This window comes from Peromyscus eremicus, chromosome 11, assembly GCF_949786415.1.
Source record: "Peromyscus eremicus chromosome 11, PerEre_H2_v1, whole genome shotgun sequence".
NCBI classification, from domain to species: Eukaryota; Metazoa; Chordata; class Mammalia; order Rodentia; family Cricetidae; genus Peromyscus; species Peromyscus eremicus.
The window spans coordinates 13,539,334-13,564,879 of NC_081427.1; the positions used below are offsets into that span (position 1 = coordinate 13,539,334).

Genomic DNA, 25,546 nt, shown 5'->3' on the forward strand with positions numbered 1-25,546 from the left:
TTTTGATGTATATGATAAAGAAGGTAACCCCAGGTATGACAAAACCTGGTGACTCTCATGCACAGTACAGATGTCAACTGCCAACCAACGTGTTGGACCATTTGGCTACAGGTCACATTTGAGCCTTGGGCCTTTCTTTAAAGAGTACATCTACTCTTCTCTCTTTATAGGTAAGCCAGCAGTTGAATGACATAACCAGTAGCTTTTAAAAGAATACAACCCTATGAAGACGACCACACCCTACCAATCATAAAAACAACTGCTTTTTCAACATGGTATCTCTGCTTTGCTAAACTCAAGCAGATTTTGAAAATAAGGTATGGTGTAAACAGTGCATGTGTTAACGGGAAATTAGCATCATGCAGTACCCAAGGGCAGCGTGTAAGGAAGATAGGTACAGTATGAATTGAGGGGAGAGGCACAATCGAGAAAAAGGATGATGAGAGATGACATCCCCAAACACTGTCGAAAGTCTGGAAAGAAGCGAATCCCTAATGAAAAGTCCTACAGTAAAACAAAACTATAATGTAGTAGAATGCTTGATGTAGAGGATGTTTCTATAGGACTATATTCCCTCCACTTCCTTATACACACAAATAACAACAGGAATTTGCCTTTGAATGGAAGGGGTTAATAGTTCAGTGTATTTGAGTTATAATATAGAAGTCAGAATGTACATATAAGAAGGGCTGCTTGCAGACAGTAAAGAGTCCATCTACCACTTCATTTCCATGCCTACTATTAATTCGCTCCAGAAGCTTCCCTTTTTAAAGTGCGCCTTCACAAATGAAAGTGAATACAACATAACAAAATGAGACTGGGACAGTCCAGGCTGAACCATACCAGTGACAGAGGTGCCTGCCTGCTCATCTCAGCTCCTTCATTCTTACCTGTGGGTGACAGATACTTATCTTTGCCACCAGGGTTCTCAGCTGGCTCAAGTTTCTGCCAGCTGCATGCAGGGGAGTTTAATGACTGCCACCTGCAGTTTATGTGTGTGTAAAATGTCAAGCAGTATATTGGAGATCAGCTGCTAGCCAAAATCACTTTCAGGAAATCACTTTCGAGATACCAGAGAGCATGAGGAGGTCATATGTACGTGCCCACCAACTACAGCTCCTCAGATTCAGGAGACCGACCCCTTCCCTTCTACATTAGGGTCACTGTTTACTGTCTGCCTGGTAGGAAGACGATTTTAGATGCCTTCCATTTGGTACACGGGCACATACAGATGCACAAATACACTGCTAATAAGAAGTAGTAATTATTCTTTCTGTTTGTAAATGGTATGTTACTAACATGAACAAGATTGGAAAAAAAATATAGAAAAAAATGGCTCTCTGATCTACCCCAATCATTTAATTTTTCTCAGTTAGACATATCCAGAACCACAAAAATAGGATCACTTCTTTTTGATGAACAATAACTTTTAAATAAACAATATACAAAAGAAACAGGGAGAGATCTTCATTGTGGCTTTGCTAGGTATGCTATGCTCTGAGTTATTTTTGGTGATGTGATGGTTAGTTTTAATTACCAACAGGACACCATCTAGAATCCCCTTGGGAGAAGGGCCTCAGAATGCCTGTGAGGAATTACATTAATTGATGTGAAAGAATCTGCCTCCTGTGGGCGGCACCATTCCCTGGGCTATACAAATGAAACTGTCCAATTCCAACAGCCATAAGACACCACAAACATTAAATATATGTTTTGTCTCATATAATTTTCATATCAATTTCCCATAAAATACTTTAAAGATACAAATGGATGACTGGTGGAGAAATGAACCCTTTCTGTGAATTGTCATTAATCAACTCACTGGTATCCTAAGAGCTAGTGAAATGAGTGTCCTTTTAAGTAATTATAATAAAGGTTATGAGAGGTGGGGACAAATAGATCTATAGCATGGCTCCCACTAGGCAAGGGTATTCAAGGGTCTCACTATTCTATATGAGGAATCTGGGCTTCTTTGCTGTAAAGGAGCTGAATATAAACATACACTGACTGATTTTTGGAATCATGGTCCCCTCTGAAATATCTGTGGGCCCCAGGTTTCATACTTGCAAGAAGTCTGAAGTAGGAGGAAACTGAACACTTCCAGTCCTATATTTCTATGAAATGGGTATTTACTTTCCTATGAAAATGGACTTAGAAATATATATTAACTTGTAGCTTGAGTTTTCCTGCCTGGCCCACAGTCAGGACAAATCTCTGTCACCTGCCAGTCCCACAGCCTCTCAGACCCGACCAAGTAAACACAGAGACTTATATTGCTTTCAAACTGTATGGCCGTGGCAGGCTTCTTGCTAACTGTTCTTATAGCTTAAATTAATCCATTTCCATTAATCTATACCTTGCCACGTGGCTCGTGGCTTACCGGCATCTTCACAAGCTGTTTCTCATCGTGGTGGCTGGCAGTGTCTCTCTGACTCAGCCTTCCACTTCCCAGCTTTATTCTCCTCCTTGCCCCGCCTATACTTCCTGCCTAGCCAACGGCCAATCAGTGTTTTATTGATTAATTAGCAACACATTTGCCATACATCCCACAGCATTAACTAGAGAGGGAATATGCAGCGCTAAAAACACTGCTTAGCACATCCCTGGTGATACAGATGGCCAGGGGCATCTTGGACAGCAGCTCTCAGTGGCCCTGCAGATACTATCATAGTGTCAGATCTAAGGCCCAGGGATGCCCAGACAACAGACCTCCTAGCAGGCCGGCAAAAGGGCAAGACAGTTTTCCTTTCTGGTGTGATAAGGATATTAAAACGTAAAATGTCACAGTCAGGTTCTATCAATGTCTGTGGTTCTATCATGGAGGAAAGCTAAAACCATAAATTATTTCATCTTTCATTTATGATGGACTGCTCTGATGTCTTGGCTGATTACCAGGCCCTTGGGAACTGTGAGCTGGAACAGCTTTCCTGTTGACTTGCTTCCTACAGCTACATATGCTATCATCCCCAGTGCTCTTTCCTTGTGTAACAAAGTTACAAAAATACAGATCTAAAAACTCTGCATATGATTAGGGCAAAGACCTTTGGACTTTATTGTAAACATGGCACTGGAGATCTCAGAAATTGGAGTTGGAGAGAATATATCAAAACAGTGGTTACAGCTAAATGTCAGCCCTAACTACCTTAAGTAAATCATTCTCAGATTTTCATTACTAGGTTTTTAAAGACTATCATCTCCTATGCCAGGATATTACCAACAGTGGTCACTTGCAATGTGTTTTTTCAGTATTACATAACAATCCCTCTTAGTCAATATGATCTAGGTTATGGATCAATTCTAAATCATGTTATTCAGAATTTGGATATTCACAGACTCATGTTTTAACTTGGAGGCTGATTTATGATTAATGAACCAAGCAGTACAACTTTGAAGGTATCCAATTCAATCCAGGAAGTAGGGAGTTTATGGCTAAGTCCTAGAGACTTAGAAAGTCATCAACTGATTTAGAGCTAGGAACAAAGACTGATTTTCTTACATATATTTATGTGAGAATTTTCAAATTGTATTATTTTTAATTTCTAATTTCACTTACTTACAGATGAGTAAAAACTTAATGACACAATCAATATAGGGATTTTAAAAATATCTCTCTCCCCTTTGTGATTATTCTGTTTACACTTTGTTGTTGTTGTTGTTGTTGTTGTTGTTTGTTTTTTGAGACAAAAAACTCTGGCTGTCCTGGAACTTACTCTGTAGACCAGGCTGGCCTAGAACTCACAGAGATCCGTTTGTCTTTGTCTCTCAAGTGTTGGGATTAAAGGTGTGTTGTGCTCTGTCTACACTTTATAAATGGTGTTGTTATAAACTCTCTAAGAGTTTCGTACAATGTATTTTAATAATATTCATTTCCCCCCTCCTCCCAAGACCTCCACCTTCCTCCCCACCCAACTTCACAGCAACTTACCTTTGCCAACCAAATGCCTTTGACTTAATTTTCATAGAAATATACAGCTGTGCATGGTAAGATGTGTTTGCCTACTCTATCAAATGTCAAAGTAACAGATGCTTAATCAAGAAAGCAGTTCATTTATCTATGTGATAGCTGAACCTAAAGGTCCAGAGCTGATATTCGGATATTCACAGTGTTAGAAACCCAGACCCTTTCTGTATTGTTGCTCAGTGATTCTCAAATCACACTTCCTCCAAATGATCCAAGACAGTAACTTCAGCTACTCAGTTCATTCATTCACATCACCACCATAAAGAAGAAATGGTATCAAGAAAATATTCCCCTTTCTCTCCAAAGTCATGGACCTATGCATTGTATACACAGCTTTCACTCACCTCCTACCAGCTAGGACATGGTACTGTAACTGAGAGTCTAGGAAAGAGGTCAGATGTTAGTGGCCATGTTCTAGCTGCAACCAGGATTCTAGTGCCAAAGGAAGAAAGGAAAGCTAGGTATTTGGGGACGGCCAGCAGAATGCACCACAACAACACTGTTTGGGTTCTCTTATTTCAGCAGTTTCCACTAAATTGCACAACTACCCGCACAAAAACAACAGACACAAAGAAATGTGAGGATAAATACAGCTAATTCAGAAACCTCACAACTCTAATGGTGGGAGCAGTTGTATACTAGAGTAGTGGTAGGCATACATTTCTGTAAAGGGCCAGAAAGGAAGTATTTACATCTTCGCTGGACATATTTATATGAAAGAGCATAGTAGTGGTCCAATAAAACTTGACTTAGAAACAGGCAACAGGATGGATTTTTCCCCCCCACAAACCACAGCAGTCTCCTAGTTCAGAGTGTCACGGGCTTTCAGAAGCCTGGCTACATGTAGGTGACAGGTACTAATGAACCCAGCAACCAAACCAGGAGCCATTAAGGTACCTGCCACGAGGACAGTCCTCCTATTGATTGAGAGTGTACCTAGTGATAAAAACTACAATATTGCTTTATTTGGTTTACTTCTAGTCCTGACAACTTCTGATACGTTGGGGAAAATGCCTCACTTTCCAGAAGACAAGTAGACAGCCAAGAAAAGCAGCACCCGGATCAGAACCCATCCCTAAAACCATCCTGGAGCACACAGTCAGCAATATACATGCCCAGGAACTCCTATTGTACCACTGGCAGAGCAGCTCTGCCGGGTTTGGCATGTAACGTTCGCCACAGCGAAGCTGGAAATAGCCCTGTGCCAGAGGTTTATCCTAGCTTTAGCAAGGAGCCGCCTGACCTTCAGCTGTGCCTGGGTAATAACCTGTGCCAAGGTCTGAAATGTTGGAGCCTTGGTAACTGACCGAGGGCCGTAAAGGGAAGGTGTCATCAAAGTCACTGAACACTTACAGGGCCTTGCAGAGTTGAGAGAAAGCTGGGGAAGGCACTGATTGTCATCCCTCTTGATCTTGCTTTAGGGCAAAGGTACCATTGCTTCCCACACGTGGCTGCCTATGTTAATGCGTTAGAGCACTCTTTCCAGAAACTTCCTGACAAGACTTCCTGAGCCTTACCAGAACCCAAGCACCACTTCCAGTTCCCAAGAGTTGGCAAGGAAAATGAAGCCATGTGCCATCAACCCCTCAGCACTTAGGACATGGCAGCTTGTCTGTCCCATCTCTTGTGACAAAGGGAGGGGACTAATCAGCTCTTTCCTTTCCTGTCAGTGACAATGTTTGTTACATCTGAGATGAACCATCAAGACCTCTTCTTGTTTCGACAAGTCCACTAAATCTAGGTTTGTTATTCCTCTGTCCATGTGTTCATTTTATAATGAAATCTGTATCTCAAAGCCTTTCTTAGCACAAACAAGTAGGTTCCTAAAAGCTAGTTTCCCAAGAATCTCCAATGAAAAGAATGAGTATCTACAATCTATTCTGTTTATCCTGATATGGGGAGAAACGTATCACCAGTGAGTGATCCAAGCTACACCAGAAACGCAGAATGTACACCAGAGAATCCGATCCTTACAAAGACTGCTCGGCACAGTAGAAACTTGCCTTTTCTAAGAACATGAGTACGTTTTGGGTCCCCTCTCCTTCTCTAAGGGTGGCGTCTCTAAGTTTTATGGCATAATTTAAAGATGCCCCACTGGTAAATGTGTTTGTTTTCGAACTGAAGCACTCAGACATCCAACTACCCCCGAGTCAGATGTCATGTTCTGAGTCAGGATTTGTACACTGCTGCCTCTGTCCTGTTTCCGTGGCTAGCAAGGGGCCCCCCATCATCATGGTAATTACTGTGTGATGCTCGATAACACCAGGTGTGTGGGAATCTGCCCAGCTCTGGGAGCGCCAGCCTCCACCCCGGAAACACTTGCACGCTGAGGATGAGCATGCAAAAAAACCTTCACAACTCACTGTTGCCAGGCAGAAGGAACATTCTGGGCTTTGACTCTTTCCATCACCTTTTTCCATATTAGGCACAACTGCAGCCCTCCCTCTCCAGGCAAAGGATCTGTTGCAGTCTGGTGATGCCTCTTTGAGACACTACCACAGGACACCATGCCAAATCTTCAATAGACCTGGCTGATATTTACCCAGTGAGTGAAGATAATGCTAAAGTAGAAAAATGGGTGTGGCTTGATCTGGATGATTCCCAGGGCCTCCTTTTAAGGTTGTTGTTTCATCTGTATCCCCCCACCCCCCAGGAGAAGAGCTAATTGATCCATGAGAAGCCAAGCACTGCAACTGTCCTCCTAGCCATCATGTTCCTCATGTGTCTCCAGGGACAGCTGGGACATTCCTGCCCCCTGGTTTCCCAATTTCAGCATCAGAACACTTTGTGACCTAGATGTACTCCAGGCATTGCTACATCCGGGGTTTGCCCCTTGCCTTTCTCAGGCTGGGATCCTGAGACAGCAGGTGTCTGGGGAGGGAGGTCACTGAAGACACTAGAAGAGTAAAGAAAGATTAGAGTGAAGACGAATGGATAAGAGCTTCTGAGGCTGTGAAAGAACATACATTCTAAAAGTGTGTGTTAGGGTCTGTGAAGACAGATAGCTTTGCTCAGTTTCCTCCCTACCAACAAGTCACTAGATGAGGCACTCCTATCCAGACCAAAAAGCCTGAGGACAATATACTCTCATGAAATCATTTTTATTTTTCCCCGTCAATTTTCTGGTGAAGTCACAAATAACTGCTGAAAAACATAAGCAGAGTTTAAAGACTCAAAAACCCTTCCTCTGTTTCCCCTCCCCACGGGCTCTTGTTACATCAAAAGAATTTAGGCTGCAGCAGGGCCACTCAAACACAGAAAACTAAAATACCCAGATTTTAATTGAAATAGAAGTTTGGTGGCAAAGAAAACACCAATTTTTCAAAGCAACCTCTCTGCCCTGAATGTTAGCACTCTACTTTTTCAAACACAAAAATGAGGCACTGCATTCGAAATCCCTACCCTTTACTGATCTTGAGAACTCCTTTTTGTCCTCTAGTCCTAAGTTGAAAAATCAGTTGACTAAAACACTTAACGCTCTCTGTTTGCATGTATGTTAAATTTATGCACACTCCATATTAGATTTTTTTTAACACAAAATGCATTTGTGTAACACACCAAATGGCATTCTGTCACCCAGGCCATGAGGACCCAAGCCCTACCCTGGCTCTTGCAGCTGGTGCCTGAGGACACAATGAAACCATGGAGGGAGGGTGGCCCCACGAGAGATTAAGGATGAAGGATTAGAAGGGAAGGATACGGTTATGCCATGAAGAGGGAGAACATTCAAAAGTGCTTTCCAACACCCTCCTTACCCTCTAGAAGGGACATGTAATGTTTCTAGAGAGCACTTTGGTATCTTTGGGGGGAACCAAAACCAATACTTGAAAAGATGGTTGTATTTGTATTATTCACTCAGGAAAACCTTCAACCTCTTGAGCTGGAAATAGGAATGAGAAAGTTCACAGTGCCAATAAGATGAAACCAAACCCATGCAGAGGAGAAATGTGCATGTTGGGACCCTGAACCACCTCTGTGGCTACTCATAGCCTCATGAGATGTACTGTGTGGGCATCCTGGCTTCCCTGAGAATCCATAAACTCCATTAGCCCTTCAGACCTACAGGATCCATGTCCAAGAATGAACAACTCAGGCCATACATATTTGGGGGAAAAGGTTATACTCACACTGTAGATGAACAGACTTTGGTGCAGAAGAAATTTGGGCACCCAGTGTTGAGGGTGAGAGGCCTTGGGAGCAATCCCTTGAGAGACGGCTATATTTCTCCCTCAATGCAGTCTGTGGCATAACACTAACACGCTCATGGGTTTAAACAGTTGTACAAAGGGTCAAGACAAGGTGAGCTAAACACATCCCCTGGAGTCCCATTCGAAACAGGAAGAACACATAAACCATCCAGACTAGCCCCTCCAGGAACCATTTCAGAGCTGTTTGGGGAGCTGAAGAGCCGATGACTGACTACACCCACACAACTGAGCCACCATCTAGTGAGGGGTGGCTTCTCATGTTCTGTCTGCCGTTGGGATGTACACAAGGCTTAGACCACAGTGAATGACATCTGAACTCAGTCGTGATCTGTTTAATGTAGCTTAAGGTTGTGTGTCACTTACATGTTATTATTATTTAGTACTTTCATGAATTTAACAATGGTCCTTCACACGGTTATGGCAGGCACTAAGATCAACAATTAATAAACGGGACCTCATGAAACTGAAAAGCTTCTGTAAGGCAAATGACAGCCTCATCTGAAAAAGCAGCAACCTACAGAATGGGAATTTTTTTTTCTTTATCAACTCCACATCCAATAGAGGACTAATATACAAAATATATAAAGAACCCAAGAAACCAGATATCAAAAATAACCAAATAATACAATTTTAAAATGGGGTACAGATCTAAGCATAATATTCTCAATAGAGGAAACTCAAATGACTAAGAAACACTTTGAATCTTTTGTAAAGGGCAGAATGTTTGTTCCCTCCAAACTGGGGCTCTTGAGCCATTCAACTAATACAACGAGACGAGAGTGACACTGTGCCAGTTTCTGGGCCCAGGTCTTAAGGAAATGGCAGTTGATACTTCCTACCTTCCAATCTCCTCCTTCCCTATTCAGAAAAGCCATAGTGCATGTCCCAGCTCATTTATAAATGGCACAATTAATTTCAATATCGACAAGTAGATATGGGCAAATCCAATGGATAGGATATTCTAGCAGGCATTTTAAAAACATTTTCAAATTGTTTAGATGCCACTAGAAAGTACTTGTAAGTGAAAATCAATATAGAAATATACATGTGTGTATGTATACATACCATATGCTTATCATAACTTTGTCAAGAAATTCATAGAAGAAGTGTAATATAATTATATCTCATACATATATATAATATAATTATATCAGGGTACTGAGGTTATAGCTCATCTTTTCTGCTTTGTTCTTCCTTTTCTGCAATAACATTTTTATATCCCCCAAACTAATAGCTAAAGCATCCTTCAGTAGAACATCTTCAGTGGAAAGACTCCTTTTGAAATATATTCATGATAGTAAATGAGACTGGTCCTTCAAGAAAAGACCCCTGCCCCCATGCATTCTACACAACCTTAACAAACATCATAAAGAAGTGAAAAGATGGGATGTATTTTGATACTACTTTGTCATAAAGAGTCAAAAGGCCCGTGGTGCCAAAAAGCGGACAGGCCACCCAATTAGGCCCTTGCTCTGTCAGTCACCAGGGATAGACCTGCTCACAGCCTGCCACAGATACTCTGTGGCCTTTGGTATTACACACTAGAGACCTTCATCATATTTTAGTGATGGCAACAAAGACCTCATCACCATTTACTTAGAGACTAGAAATCAGCTTCACCAGGCCGGGAATGCCAGAAATCTGCAGGGTTCAGGAAGCACATTGCTGGTTAAGCTTTTGCCTACAAAACAAACTCCCCTGCAATAAGGACAGATTGTATTGTTCTACATGTTCTTAATCAGGTTCAAATATTAGCCCAGCTGGGTCAAAGGAGGATTTCAAGAGCGATAAATATTTTCCATGGTTGTATGGGAGAATGGAGGAAGATAAATCATTAATTCCTTCAACCAACCAAACTTGATAAACGCCCGAGGTGGCTTCAGGATACAGAACAGAGAAGATGTAGCCTTGTTAAAACTAATGCTGACTTTGACGTTGGTCCACGGTACACTGGAGCTGGCCTGCGCAGGCTCACGAGAGCCGCTGTGGTAATTCTCTAACTCACTTTTCAGGGACCTGGTAAGAATGGGAGCATTCACACACACCACGGGAATCAGCAAATGCTAAAAGATTGGGGACTCCCTTCCCCAGAGAGCACCCTTGCCTACGGGCCAGCATCACTCCCACCCAGGCCAAACGGGTTCTTCACGGGCCTCTCCCATCATCTGCAGGGTGCTCAGAAGCCCTTCTCTGACTAGCTGTGTGAGCGTCACAGACTCCACCTGTCAGCACTGACTTCCAAAGGCAGTCATGAAAGGCAGCATGAATACACTCAAAACACACAAGCGTAAGTGGGTTTGCTCATAGGAATCCACCTCAACCGCAGGGCAAAGTACACTAATGCTTTGAGGCACCTGGTCTCATATGTGTGTTAGGTCTTGGATTTTAAAAAATGGAATTCTCAATGGATAAGCCTCATCCGTGATTATAAAATCATACCTAAAATCCTGCCAGTCTAAACTATTATGACAATGGAAACTCAAGAATATATTTTAATAATTTTCTTTTCATCTTCTAAAACTAAAATTCAGTGCAATTGCTAACAACATGTTCACATTAGTTAGTTCATTTCAAAGTATTTAAAAGAGCCTTGCATTTCCTAAATACAACAACCTTTCAAAAACCCAGAAACACTAGACAACACTAATCTGGAAACCCCAAGTCTGGAATGCTCTAAAATCTGGAACTTCCTCAGGGCTGACATGATACCACAAGTGAGAACTCTCATCCCAGACTTCTTGGTCACAATGCAAGCACACTAAAAAACGGTCTAGGAAATTAAATTTTCGCGTGCATAAAATGTAAGTGGGTTTCATGTTTAGACATGGATCCCATCCCCAAGATAGCTAATGACAGATATGCAAATATGCCAAAATATAGAAGGGACAGAAGACCCTGAACCCCAAGACTGCAGGCTACATGAACTTCAAAGAAGTGATGTAACTGCCCCACCACTCCAGAGCAGAGAACAACAGAAAGATCTGGAAACACACACTGAACTCACAACTCTAGAGTCTCGGTGGCCTTTGCAAACAAACTTGTACACTAGACTGCAAACAGAGTAACAGCAGTGTCCCAGAGGCCAGAACTGCCACATTTGCCCTGCAAAGACACCTGAGCTTTAGCACATACCCCAGGTCTTCTCTCACGTTACCACTTTAAACTGTTTCCTTAGCCCTATGACCCGGAGAGCTCTTGCTTGCTGATTGTTTTACCCTGTACCGTCTTCCCACTCAGACTGCTTGCTGCAAGACAAGGATCTGCACCTACCAACCCATCACCTGGTACAGCAACTAGTCAAGAGTCAGAGCTCAACAAATGTCTACTGTGTGAACAGCAAAATGTGCAAAGATAATTACCCAGTCAAAGTGCTCCCATGACAAGACACACTAAAATCATCAAATGAGTTTCATGTTTAGACGGGTCCCCTCCTCCTGCCGCAGGCCCATCTCCTTCCATGTCATCTAGAAGAGGAGATGAATGATTCACCCACACCCCCTTCACCCATCCAACCAGGGTACCTCACAGGGCCAGCTTAGCTCCTACTCCAAGGCAGGAACCAAATGAGGTCAGATAAGGAACCACCCGGCCTCGGGCTACCACATAAGCTTTCCCATATGCCTGGAGCTAGTCTACTTTCCTGGTTTTCCCCCATCTTCTTTGGCATCCAGTACTTCTTGCTTAGATATCTATCTACCTTCTGGGACCTGCTTCAAAAAGACTTTCTTGCTCTTCCCCCTCAGATCTTGCCCTTGAAACTGGCTGTGATTCTTCCAGTGTTCTTACCAACTGGTTTACTACTGGATAAAGACAAGGAGGGTTTCTTCTTCCATCAGGTGAATTTAAAATGGGACCTGGAGACCCTGGACTGTAACTCACCTAGCAGAAGGTTCCTGTGATGCCTGAGGCCCACATCCCAGTACAGGACAGGCATCCCGATCATGTGGGCTTCACTGGTTTGGGAGTTTTTGTTTTTTGTTTTATTTGTTTAGTTTCATCAAAGACCAAACTCTTATTTAGCTCTCTGGCAGTTACAGAGCAATCCAGGACATCAAATTCCAAAATGAGACTCAAGTAACATAATCAGCCTTGATGTGAGATTCAATTAGGAACTGCTGCAATGAGGTTCAGAGAACATGTCTGTCAGCAGATTCGTGACTTAGAATAGTTATTTCTCTTTTAGACATGGCACCAAAGGACTTATCCAAAGGCGTGTAATCTCAAATTTAGCAGGAGGAAAATTCTCTCCCAATTAATGAATATTTTATTTCTAGCCTAGCTTCAATCTTTCCCCATTTCTACATAGAGGAAGGAAAAACAAGTTCCTGAGACAAAGCAAAGACTAAATAAAACCCACCAAATGTTGGGAGTGAAAGTTACCTCATCAGAATAAGAAAGGAGAGACAGGAATGCGGTACCTCACAAGAGTGAGCAAGCTTTCACTCACAATACAATATATTACAGTCCGTGAGCACAATGGTAATTATCGTGTATATATTTATGTGTGTGCACAGACACATGCTCCTTTTCATCTGTTTATTTTTTTTATTAGTGAAACTCTCAGAGAAAAAGCTGACGTTTGCTCAGCTCACATCACAAATAGTTCAAGATATTCCTTATCAGCAATTAGTTACTATTTAATTGAATTCTGATAATGCGGCTTCTCATGAGAGCAGCCCTCAGTCCATTTGTGCCCAGTCGATCTCCTTGAACTGTCGGATGATAAGGATTCCTGGGCCCCTGGTGTAAAATGGCTTATCAATGCATTCCATTTGCCAAGCATTCATTTAAAATGCCTAGCTACCCAAAACTCTACTCAGGGAGCTGGTGGGAATGCCTAGGTGGTAGAGAAAAGGGAAAGCCTTGCTTTCGGAAATGTTCAGATGTCTGGGAAAATAAATGCATGCCACCCGTGGACCAGCCTATCAACCAGTGCAGACATTTAAATGTCTCCTAAAATGTTCTCTGAGCTAGTTCATTAATCCATAGACAGTGCCACGCTGTTACAAAGGACATTTTTAGGTGCTACAAAGGACATTTTTAGGTGCTACACTTAGTCTTATTTTATGTAGCTAGTTGTTCAATATAATACCAATCTGTTTCTTTTTCACTGAACAGGATTTGGGAAAGACAGAAACCGGAAAACTACAGACACATGCAGCCTTTAAGGAAACCACCACAGCTGGATAAACAGCCCCACACAAACCAAACCCTTGGCTCTGGTTTCCAGAAACAGTCTGAGGGGATCTCCTTCCTAGAGACTTCTCTTTCTTTGGCAATAAGATGATCCACGATACCTTTCTTTGGTTCATAATTTTCTATCTGCTTCTTCATATCCACAATTTGGTGACCTTAATTGGAAAACCAATGGAGACATCTAGCCGATTCACATACTGTCTGTCTGGGCGGGATGGGAGACTGCATGGGTGCAGCTATGCTCAAGCCTGTGTGGACTACCTACCTACCTGCATCGTTGCCCTCCTGGTACCCACTTCTTAGCAGCAAGAGAGCAAAGAAAACATTGACAGCCATGTACCACATGGCAGGGAGCTGATCGAATTTTCAAAATGTATAGATTAAAAAGTGTTTAAATATCAAAATTGATATATTGGCTTAGTAGTCAACTCTTACAACTGCCTGTCAAATCTTTAAAATGCAAACTTACAAAAAAAATGTGAGCTTAGTTTTTGATCACAATCATCTCAAGTCAAAGAGAAACATCAAAAACTTCAAACAGACTCACATCGTACACGGGAAAAGGAGTTTTTTAAAGTCCCAGGCCATTCTTTCTCCCTACTATTCAAGGAAAAGCAAACACTTCTTTGCAGGTATTTCTAAGCTTATATTGCTAATGTTGTCTCTCTTCTGTTAGCGTCTGCCACAGAAAATTTCCTAGAATTATAATTTTCATTTAAACACATTTAAACTTGTCAGAATACATTAAGATGAACAACAACGAAACAGACTCCAGAAAAACGAAAAAAGTTACCTTCTGCCTGGCCCACAGTCGTCGCCTTCAGACATTACTGAATAACTGCAGCCGCCCCTGCTTAACACAGCTAAGACAGCCAGAGAAGGCTGCCTCTTCCACAACGCTGCTGACTCCCCAGCAGGCAGGGGAATTCTTCTCTTTCTGGAGAAAAACCGCTCCTACTCTACTCAGCAAGTCGGTGTTTACAAACTTCCAAAGTGTCGGCCTCCTGCCTTGAATGAAGCAGAGCGGTGGCCTATTATGACAGCCCCTTGCTAAAAATAAAGAGGTCACCTCTCACTCCCGGCACCGTGACAGGCAGCTGGGCAGGAGTGCTGCCCCAGGGCCTCGCATTTTCCCTGAAGTCGTGTGAGAAGGTGTCACCAGGGATGACTTCACCAGGCCACCTGCCTGCCCTCTTTCCTTTTTTTTTTTTTTTCCTGGCAAGATCTAGGCACCTACCAAAGGTGGAGTGGCCACAGGCAGGTTGAAACCTCACTCCAGCTATCAGATCTCCGCCTTTGAGTCACAGGGAGGAGGTGAAGAGCAGAGGAAAGGGGTGGTGGGGTTGAGGATGGGACAGGACAGGGCTGTCCTAGCAAGAGAGTGGGAGGTTTGTTTGCATAATACCTGCCACTCAGCAAAAAGTCTCTTACTCAAAAAGAGAAAAACAAAACAAAACAAAAAAACCACGAAGCCATGGGGCAATCGGTTGTGAGGCACACTGCTTTGCAAGAAGAGCTCTCTCTGGATCACCTAGGTTTCCCGACTCGCGGTAAGCATGCACATGAATACGAGCCTGTGTGTCCCTGTGATCAAAAGTCTCCCCCTCCCCACAGCTTCACATGGCCGGGTGGTGGCTCTGGAGACTTTACGCTTCAGCTCCTAGCTGCCCTTTCTCAATCCCTGCTCCCTTCACGGTGCCTTGTTTCCAAAATGCCAGGAGACTCATTTAACACCACCCAATAAAAACTTGGAGTTAAAACCCGAATCCATTTTCTTTTCCTATTTTCTGACTAAGATCATAAGGGAAGACTCAAAGCAAGATCTAATAATTTTTAAAGATGATAATTTTTTTTCTTTAAAAGAATGTGAATGTGCCACTTGTTATATTAGCTGTCTTTTAGGTGGTATTATTTTACATGGTATCTTTGTTTAAAAATGGTTGTCCAGACCACTGAGGAATTGAAAAGTCAGAGAATTTAAAATAATTATCTGCTTTCTTATGGAAAATGTTGGTCATTTTGCAATGTATGAATGCTATACTTTAAAGCAGATATACTGAAACGGCACAGTATTTCACACTAAACATTGTGCTTTAGAGACTTAGAGCCTAAGGTCTGAAGTACATATACCTAAGATGGGTTTATATACTCAAAATGCACAACTTATATTTCTAAATAAGGCATACTTTATGAGTCTGCATGTCATCCTTGCACAGGGTCATGCCAATCTTCTCTGTATTATTCCAACTTTAATATATGCCCTGCCAAAGTGAGCACTCACAAGTATGTAACTTAAAAGCAAACTCACATTCAGAGTTCAGTAGATCAAAGCAGAGTAGCCTCCAAGGCTAAAGCAATGTGTTACATCACTAGACATGGCAGCTTTTTAAGAACTGAGAAGTTGAAACGCTGAAAACATTATCCATGACGTCATCACTTGCACTGACCTCAGATAGCACCCAGGCTAGTCCTACTGTCTCCCACTCACTTCCGACCAGTCCAGCAGCTTCCTTTTCCTCTCTCCAAGCTCCCATCTATTTCTTAAACAGCTAAACGGACCTCAGCTTCCAGTTACCACCGATCTGAAGGCACACCCCTGAAGCGTCTCTCAGTTCTAGAAGAATTCACTGTTTCAACAGCGTGCCAGCGACCACCATGAAATAGTGAGTAACACCACTTTTGAGTGCTCAGCCCTTGGTGCATTTCCAAATTACTTGCTTCAGCTGAATTCCCCATGAGGTATTTTTGTGGCATTTTGTAAAATCCCCAGGAATAAGGATGGAAAATAAGGCCAGCACAAGCAACAAGTCCCAGAGTGTAGCTACCTGGCCGATGACTATTGCTACTGAGGCTCTGTATGCCACTTCTTTACCTAAATGTCATCTTCTGCCCTGGGAACTAGGCACTATGGGTCCCCTCACTGTTGTTTACCTGAAAATGTAGTCATCTTCTGCCCTGGGAACTAGGCACTATGGGTCCCCTCACTGTTGTTGACCTGAAAATGTAGTGGACAATCAGAACTTAAAACGAACCAAGGAAGCTCTCGCCAAGGTCTTCAGATGTTATCATAGCCTCAAAATTGAGATGGCGTGCAAGTGACAGTCAGTAGCCTCCAGGCTGGAGTGCTCTTTTCTTGCCTCTAGCCAAAGATCCAGAAGAGCCATCACATCAGACAAAAGCTCATGTCCGAGACGCTCTGAGGTTTTAGATTTTCCCCTGTTCACATGCTCCCCAAATGCGTGTGCATTTACTTTTAGTGATGTACTTTATTTTCCTTTGCCATTCCACACAGTCTAAAAGACCATCAGCATTCCAAAGCTAACTTTCTCCTTTCCAGTGTCTGCAGCCACCACAAAGTCTCCAGTGTAACAGTTTTATATTGTTGCCATATCCTCAACAGCAGCTTTGGGGGAAGCTTGGGCTCCACCGGGGACACCAGGACAGACCCCGCTCCCTTCTCTTGGAGGTTAAAAAGCAGTCTGAGCAATGGGAGGCAAAAAGCTGGTGCTCTTGTAGGGACAGGTGTTCTCATATTCCCTTCTAGTTCACCAGGTAGCAGAAACCTGGGGTAGTCACGTGCATGGCCTTCCAGGATAAAAACTAGATTGCTCAACGTGTCTGAGGGAAGTGAGGCTGTGTGCTTACGCCCTGACTGAGGGGTGTCAGCAAAGCATCGGGCAGCTCTCCGGGACTTGCCTTAAAGGACATCTGGCACATCTGGGTCCTCCTCACAGTGCCCTCGGTGGTCTGAGGCCCTGTGAGCACTAAGCACACCAGAGGTGTAGCCTGGCTCCGTAGCTGGCCCTCAGGCAGCTGGAACTCCAGGGGATTTTCAGGGATTTTCTTGTAGGTAGAAATCTGAACAGGTGTAGCTAAAGAACTCTCTATAATCCACAAGTCCTCAGGGCCAAGGCTCCTAGTCCTTTCCCTGGAACTCGGAGGAAGTTCTGAAAGCATGGCTTGGATGGGAGCCTTTCTGCCTCAGTCTGTCAGTCAGAGGTCTTTGGGATTCTTTCTGTCACTTCCTCATTGGTCCATGCCAGAGCTCTCCAGGGTCCCTTCAGGGCTTTTAATACCTTCAAGGTTTTATCCCCTCTAACTCCTCAGATCTGCTCTCCCTTGCACAGCAGACTGAATCCCTCAGCCAGGGCCTCCTTAGGTGAGCACAGTCCTCCAGGCCCTGCTGTACTCTCTCTGCATTCCCTTTCTTGGAGGGAATACCCGGTGATGCGTATCTCTATCTGGGCTTCCCCTAGAGCACACACCTTAGAACAAACAAACCCTACCCATCCTCTGCCTCCTTCTCTTCTCCTACTCCCACCCCTCCCATGGACCTCTGCCCTGCACTCTCTCCAACGTATGGCCTTTTCCTTCAATTGTTATACACACACATACACACAAACACACACACACACACACACACACACACACACACACACACACACTCCTAAATATATAATACAACCTCTTCAGTCCACATAATGTTACACACACATGTATATGTGTACATACATACATACATACATACATACATACATACATATATACATATGACTTCAGGGATGACTACTTGGTATTGGATAACTAATTGGTGTGCTCCTCCCTGGAGAAGACGACTTCTCCTGCTCTCAGCATTCCTTAGTTACCAGGAGTTCTTTGTCTAGGGTTGAGGTCCATGTTACTCCCTAAGCCCTGTGCTGTAGATGTATCAGTTGGGACTGGGAATCACACTATTTCTTATATTAGCATTAGGTGCCACAAAATGCACAAGACTGCGCCATTCACAGTGGTGTCCACTGGCCACCCATGGCCCTTAAACACTTGAAATATAGCTAATCTAAACTGAGATGTGCTATAAATATACACACTGTTTGTGAGACTAAATGGGAAAAAGAATGTCAAACACCTCATTAGTAATTGTTATATGGATGGCACACTGAAAGAGTTACTTTGACTATACTAGCTAATTACAGTTATAGAAAGTAGTTTCACCTTTTTCTCTTTTTACCTTTTAAAAGTATGTCTACTATAGATGACATTATTGGATTCTATTGGAACTGATCAAGGGCTTTAATTAGCTACCAAAATTGGTCCAAATAGAACATAAAACAAAAGTTACAGTGGGGGGCTGAAAAGATGGCTCAGCATTTAAGAGCACATGCTGCTCTTGCAGAGGACCTGGGTTCAAGTCCCAGCACCCCCATGGCAGCTCACAGCCATCTGTAAATTAAGTTCTAGGGATCCAACACCCTCTTCTGGCCTCTGAAGGCACTGCATACACATGGTACACAGACATGCACACAGGCAAACCACCCATACATATAAAATAGAAATAAAAAGGTTTAAAGGTGCAGTACGAACACAACCTTAGCAACATTTCTAGAATTGCTTTTAGTCAGAAGGGACAAAGTAGAGGTTATAAGAGGTCCAACAGGGTGAGACAGAACAGTCCACAGGACATTTCCTCCCTCAATAGCTTGACTCAGAGGGAAAGAGTGGCCCTTCTCTCCCTGTCCATACTCCACTGGTGTCAATACAGAATTCATTTTCCACAAAGGCTCAGAGTATACAGTATACATTTGGCAAAAGTAGAATGAGGGAGGATACCAGTATTAAGGGCAGCATACTTCTGGAGCGAAGTGAAAGAAAACATCTCCTTGGATTAAAAAAAAAAACAAGCAAATTAAACCAAACGATCCAACCTGACGTGTATACATGGCACAAACAATACCACTCAATCCTGTCAGTCTGCTGGGTAATCAAGTGTGCCACGCAGGTGCCTCTCTCCTGCTCTGTGGTTGGTGGGGTCACACTGAGACCCACCCTGGTTTAGTGGCTTTGAGGACAACAACACAAAGTTCTTTTTCTCTTGAGTGCGATGCTATGCCAAATCTTAATGTAGAAAAGATTCAGCAATGGCAGAAGACGTGCTCATGAGGTCCCAACGGAGACTGGGGCTCACATAAACTACACGGCCTCCGTCTAAGGGTATCGCCTCCATCTAAGGGTATCGTGACACGGATCCTTATGTACCTACATGCCAGATACAGGTATGAGAAGAGTGGATCACCCTGGCTAGACAGTGAAGAGGAGAAAACAGAACCTTTCCCCTCTGTCTTTTCTCAGAATTACACCAGACTCAACCCGGAGAAACTATCGTTTCTGGAAGTGTCACACAGGAGAGTTTTCCTCAAAAGTCCTTTCCAGCTAAAAATAGCAACTCTGTAAAAACCAGCACATCAACCTTTCCCGCATCTGAGCTCTGTCTACTTCCTATCTGTTTTCTAGAAATATCCCTGCTTTAGGTGTGTCTGGAACTCCTGTATTAGAAGCTTAATCTCCAGTGTGGTGATGATGGGAGGAGGGGCTTAATGAATGGTCCTGAGGATGGACGTTTCATGAATGAATCAGTCTCCCTAGAGCAGGGCTGAGTGAGTTATCACAAGAGTGGGCTGCAGTGTACATCCTGACTTTCTTAAAATAAGTCCATTATATGTCACTAATTTTTGAATCGTAGTACTTAGCAGTTAGTGCCCATCTGAAGAGGTGAAGGGAAGTGTACAGTCCCTTCATCCACTGTCATGACTCCACGGAGGTTGGCAGGTGCAATGGTGGATGAGAAGAGCAGCAGGAAGTGGCAGGGAACTCTGAGGAGTAGCCCCGGGAAATGTGCCAAGGAAGAGGCGGCATTCTGGCAAGAGCTTAGGGAAGAAGCAGGAAGACTACAGGCACTCCCCACCTTGGCAATCATATCACCCCACCGCACGGATTTCTCTGCTGTGTCCAGCCACCATTTCCTAACCCTGAACTTGTCCTCTGCGAATGTGGCCGTCTTGTGGGGGTGGGCTGACGACCCGGGACGAGCCTTGCTCCTTCCTCCAGCCAGCCACACACTCTTCTATGTCCTCTACCCTGCCCGCGGGAAAGCTCCCACGAAATTCCCACAAGAATTCAGATACTTGGGCAGTCTAATTCTTCAGGGGTCAGATTACCCAGCAGAGTTCACCTGTCCTCCATGGGCCTCAGCTGCTCCTGCTTGCTCACTCACACACAGCTCTCCTCTATGGTAGCCTGTGTATTTGAGTGGTATTATAGCTCCTTAGCAGAGAATCCCTAGTTCCAAGGAATTCAGAAGCAACAGCCACAGCCATGAGAGAACCCTGGCAAGGCTCACTGCCCTGTGCAAGCATAAGGCGATGGAAACTTTCCAAGGCCACAAGGGGTGGAGACAGAGGTCTTTGAGGGCAGGGAAGACAGGCATGACTCGATGGGGGCGGTGCTCAGCTCAAAACAAAGTTCATCTCTGGAGTTTAAAAACACAGTCTACCACGGGGACAATTATATATAAGTACCTGGTTAATGAGGGGTTATGAAATGACTTTTGTGATACGCTGATCTTCCTTATTACATTTTGCTTATGTGAGTGTAAAAACCTTTTCCTCGCATGAACAACAAATGATAAGATGTTTCTTGGCTATGCATTTACACGGCTCTTTTGAAAAGAAGTCAAGCTGAGCTGAAGGTCATTAGCAACACAACTATGATAGTTCATTTTTTTTCACTGTCACTTTGAAGCTGTGGGTCGGGGGACAGAAAGCTTCCTCCAAGTCTCTCCTTGTCCTATGCTATGTGGCAAAGCAGTGGCCTAGGCCAGGTAAGCTCTACCTGTGACCCAGCCTTGGCCTCGGATGCCAGATATCCTCAGACACTGAAGGAACTTCTCCTCAGGACCTAGGGTTTTGGAAACCAATCTACTGGCCACCATCCTCCAGCCTCTGGGTCTTCTTGAAGAAGAAACAGCTGCTTCAGAAAGATTTGCTACAAGGAAGGCTGGGCGTCATGCTGAGCTTAAGGAGTGGGAAAAAGACTTTCACTTAAGGGATCTCCTCACTGCTTCTCCTCAAGGTGTGACTCCACCAATTACCTAAAAGGCCGCTATTTACTTACAGCTTTCACTGCCTGCTAATACACCATGTATCTCAGTTGCCTGGCTCACCTCAAGTTCCCACTAACAGGACACCTTGGAAGGATCCCATGTGTGGCTTTGTTTTATCAGACTAGGAACAAAAACCCCTTTGTCTCAGCCCTGCAGTAACAGAATAGATGACACTGGGTGTCTTATTGAGTTAGGGCTACTATTGCTGTGATGAAACACCATGACCAAAAGCAACTTGGGGAAGAAAGTGTTTATTTGCCTTACACTTCCACACCATAGTCCATGATTAAAGGGTCAGGACAGGAACTCAAACAGGGCAGGAACCTGGAGACAGGAGCTGATACAGAGGCCATGGAGGGGTGCTGCTTACTGGCTTACTCTCTATGGCTTGTTCAGCCTGCTTTCTTATAGAACCCAAGACCACCGGCCCAGGGATGGCACCACCTACGATAGGCTGGGCCATCCCCCATCAATCACGAATTAAGAAAATGCCTTACAACTCAATCTTATGGAGGCATTTTCTCAATTGAAGTTCCTTCTTCTCAGATGACTTTAGCTTGTATCAAGTTGACATGAAACTAGCCAGCACACTGGGTAATTCATAAAGTAGGAAGTTTTATTTCGTATGTTTCAGAAGGATGGGAATTTCAAGGTCAAGGCACCTGCTTCTGACAAGGCTCGCCTGACTGTCTCATCCCTTGGGAGAAGGCAGGAAAGCAGGACACATCCAAGAGAAAGGGGTAGAACTCACCTTTTCATCAGGACACCACTGCCACAGCAACTAACAACCCAAGACATGAGCACCCATCCTCTCGTGAGGCAGAGCCCACACAGCCTGGTCACCCCTAAAGATCTCTTCTTCCAACACTGACTTTGGAGATTAAGTTTCCAACAAAGGAACTCGGGACACATTCCAATCACAATGCCCTTAATGAGCCACAAAATCAGAGTTAAACAACCCAAAAACTTCCATCTTGATAAACTGAGTGCAGCAGTCCCTAGTAGTGCTGATTCATGATTTTCTGACCACATGCTAGCACCTTGGAAGGATAAGTTCCAGGACGCAGCATCCCTGCCTGGGAGCGCACACAAGCCTATTTTGTTACCATGTCTATGTTAAATCACTTTGGGTTTGACACAACATCCATAAAAACAGCACACAGACAGCTATAAGCCATGCCAGTTTCCTACATATTCAAAATACATCAAAACCAAAAGCCAACATTGGTTCATTACCATGAGCTGAACTCCAGATTCCTTTTGCATCTCAATGGTTTTCTCACTGACCTTTTTTTCCCTTCCAGAATCCCACTCAGGGCAGCACACTGCATTCAAGCATTAAATCCACTTAGTCACTCAGGTTGAGGTGAATTGCTGGGCTGGGGTCTCTCATTTCTTTCTTTTGGTTTTTGTTTGTTTCCTTCCTTTTGTTCGGTTCTTTGGGTTTTTTTTGGTTTTTGTTTGTTTGTTTGTTTGTTTGTTTGTTTGTTTGTTTGTTTTGAGACAGCGTTTCTCTGTGTAGCCCTTGGCTAGCCTGGAACTCACTCTGTAGACCAGGCTAGCCTGGAACTCACAAAGATCCACCTGCCTCTGCCTTCCCAGTGCTAGGATTAACGGCATGTGCCACCACCTTTTCAAGAACTTAATACTTCTGGGATATTCTGTAGACAGCTTTCTGTCTGGATTTGTCTGGTATTTTTCTCAGCATTAGACTGAGAGTCAGCAAGAACACCTTGGAAGTGGAGTGCTTCAGGTCACAGGGCGTTCAAAGGGCCCACATGACTTACCACTGATAATGTTGACTGGATCACTTAGCTAAAGTAGTGTTTTCAGACAGGCACAGTGTAAAGTTCTCTTTATTTTCCCTCTCCACACTCTAATCCAATCTACACTCAAAGAAACAATGATGGGCCACAAGGGACCAAAGTCTTAACTCCTAAGCAAGGGAGTATGGGCACATCCTGGGGATTCTTCTCTCCCCGTTTCCTTAACGACTCATTTATGAACCTTGTGCTCTGGTCTTGACTGTACATTATTTAATATCATAGTTCCAATTGTCCCAGCCACAAACTTAGTTTTGCCTCCCCTGTCTGACCTCATCCTTTAACCTCGCAGAGCTGGAGGCCACCTCTGTGGCTGTCACTCCTGCCCACTTAGCACTGCTCCTCTCAACAGGTGAGACACTGAGTTCCCTCCACAACGACCCCGTCTCCTCCCAGCCCAGGGTCAACCAAGAGACAACAGTAGGAGCCAGAAGCCATGAGAGTGACACAGATGGACAACAAATGCCTGCACCCCACACATATATCCATCCCTGTGAATGTATGTGATATAGGATGAGAGGAAAGTACGCTTTCAGTGTATGAGCAGTGTCCACAGAACTGGGCCATGTGAATTCTTTCCAATGGACTCTTCTGAAGCCAAGAATAACATGCTGTCATTTTTCCCCAACTTGACAAAGTTTCCAACATTTAATACACCGAGTCCTGATTCCCTTGCCATGTGGGTCATCGGTCGGTACCTTCCATGTTTCTCTTCTCTGAACAGTATCCGACGAAGACCATGGTTTAAAAATAAAACAAAACTTGGCTTCATTGCATGCACCTACTTTTAGTACCAAACCATGGCAACCTCACACACAGTTCCTGAGAAGTTTGCACACTGGGTTCCCACCGACAGACTTTGCCTTCAACCTTACCCATAACCAACATGAATATATTCTACTCAACTTGACTTTACATTACCTTTTTTTTTCATGAGACAAAATCACAAACCATAGTAAAAATTTCCAAGTGCAATGGCCTGCTTCAGATTCTCCTGCCCCAGCTTCTCTGGCCAAGGGAGCAGTTAAAATGTAAGTATCACCTCCATCCTGAATAGAAGTGAAAAGCAAAGGGACACGCTGTGTCAGCAGGTTTAAGAGAGGCCAGAAAACAACCTGAGTCCCCATCACGTGCAAGCAAGGACATCATGTTTACACTGTCTGGAAGGGGGACTGCTGTCTCTTCTCCCCACGGCAGGGCAGCTGGCCTCTTGTGAGAACAGACAAGAAGTTCCTGTCAACAGGGACAAGCAGCCTTTCCCGAGTTCTTTGAGATCGACAAGAGGACCAACCCCATAGCTGAAGAGGAAAGCTGCTGTCGGGCCAGTCCTCTGAAGACTGAGGCTGGAAGAGATGAAGTCACCCCTGGACTCACAGATGAGCATGACAACCACTTGGGTAAGACTTGAGCATGGGGACTGAGTGAATCCTGAGTTCCAAGGACCATCAGCTAGGTGTCTCAGGGAAATGGACCAACAGGATGGACACACAGAGAGACTGACTTAAAGAAACTGTTCATGTACCAAGAGAGTTGGCAAGGCTGACATCTGTAGGGCAATCCACAGAAGCTTCAGGATGCAGTCTATACGCAGTCTGAAGGCCAAACTCCTTCTCCAGCCTACTCTCAAGGCTTTCAACTGTCTGGACAAAGTCCACTGCAATTATAAAGTATGATCTGCTTTATTGATACTCCACTGCTGAGTTTATTACATCAGGAATCACTTCCACAACATCATCATAATGGGTGTTTGATCAAATGACTAGAAACTGCAGCCTACCTAAAACTGACACTTTTTTATTTTATGGTGTGTGAGTATTTTGCTACATATGTATCTGTACACCACTTTATTGCCCTGTCTGCAGAGACCAGAAGATGGTGTCAGACCCCCTGGAATTGGAGTTACAAACAGCTGTGAGCTACCACATCGATGCTGGGAACTAAAACCCAGGTCCTATGCAAGAGCTCTCAACTACAGAGCCATCTCTCCAGACCCCTTGAACTTACACAAGTTTAAGCAAGCATTGAACTGGGGGGTGGGGGGCATCTCCCAGTATTTGTGGAGGGTCATTGCTCTGGTTGTCAAAAGGACCAAGAAGGATTATGTAGAAGCGTACTCTGTGTTTCCAAAAAAATTCCGTGAATTTTGACCAAGAGCCCTCTGTGGAACAGATGTGAAAAATCTCAAGTTCTGTTCACTCATTTGCACTCACTTGTTGGAAACATATTCTGCACAGATCCCAAGTGGCATTACAGTCATAGAGCAGCTATGTGAGTGTTAATGGGCTCAGGTACCAAGGATCTAAAGCAGGAATGAGGCTTACAGACACCACACCCAAATAAACGCTCCACATGCATCGCACGAGAAAGGGACTATCAGCAAGTAGGTCATTCTGTGATGTGTTGCCAGGTTCCCCTGCAGAAG

At 43.9% G+C, this 25,546-nt stretch overlaps 1 protein-coding gene and 1 non-coding gene across 2 annotated transcripts in view; both read right to left on the reverse strand.

The window, feature by feature from the left end:
* The window catches only part of Retreg1 (reticulophagy regulator 1), a 132,977-nt gene that overhangs the window by 17,941 nt on the left and 89,490 nt on the right, over positions 1-25,546 (reverse strand). The gene's annotated exons all lie outside the window — the stretch shown is intronic.
* On the reverse strand, positions 15,537-15,640 carry LOC131922075 (U6 spliceosomal RNA). Its single transcript, XR_009382191.1, has one exon. It is a non-coding gene; the product is annotated as a U6 spliceosomal RNA (small nuclear RNA).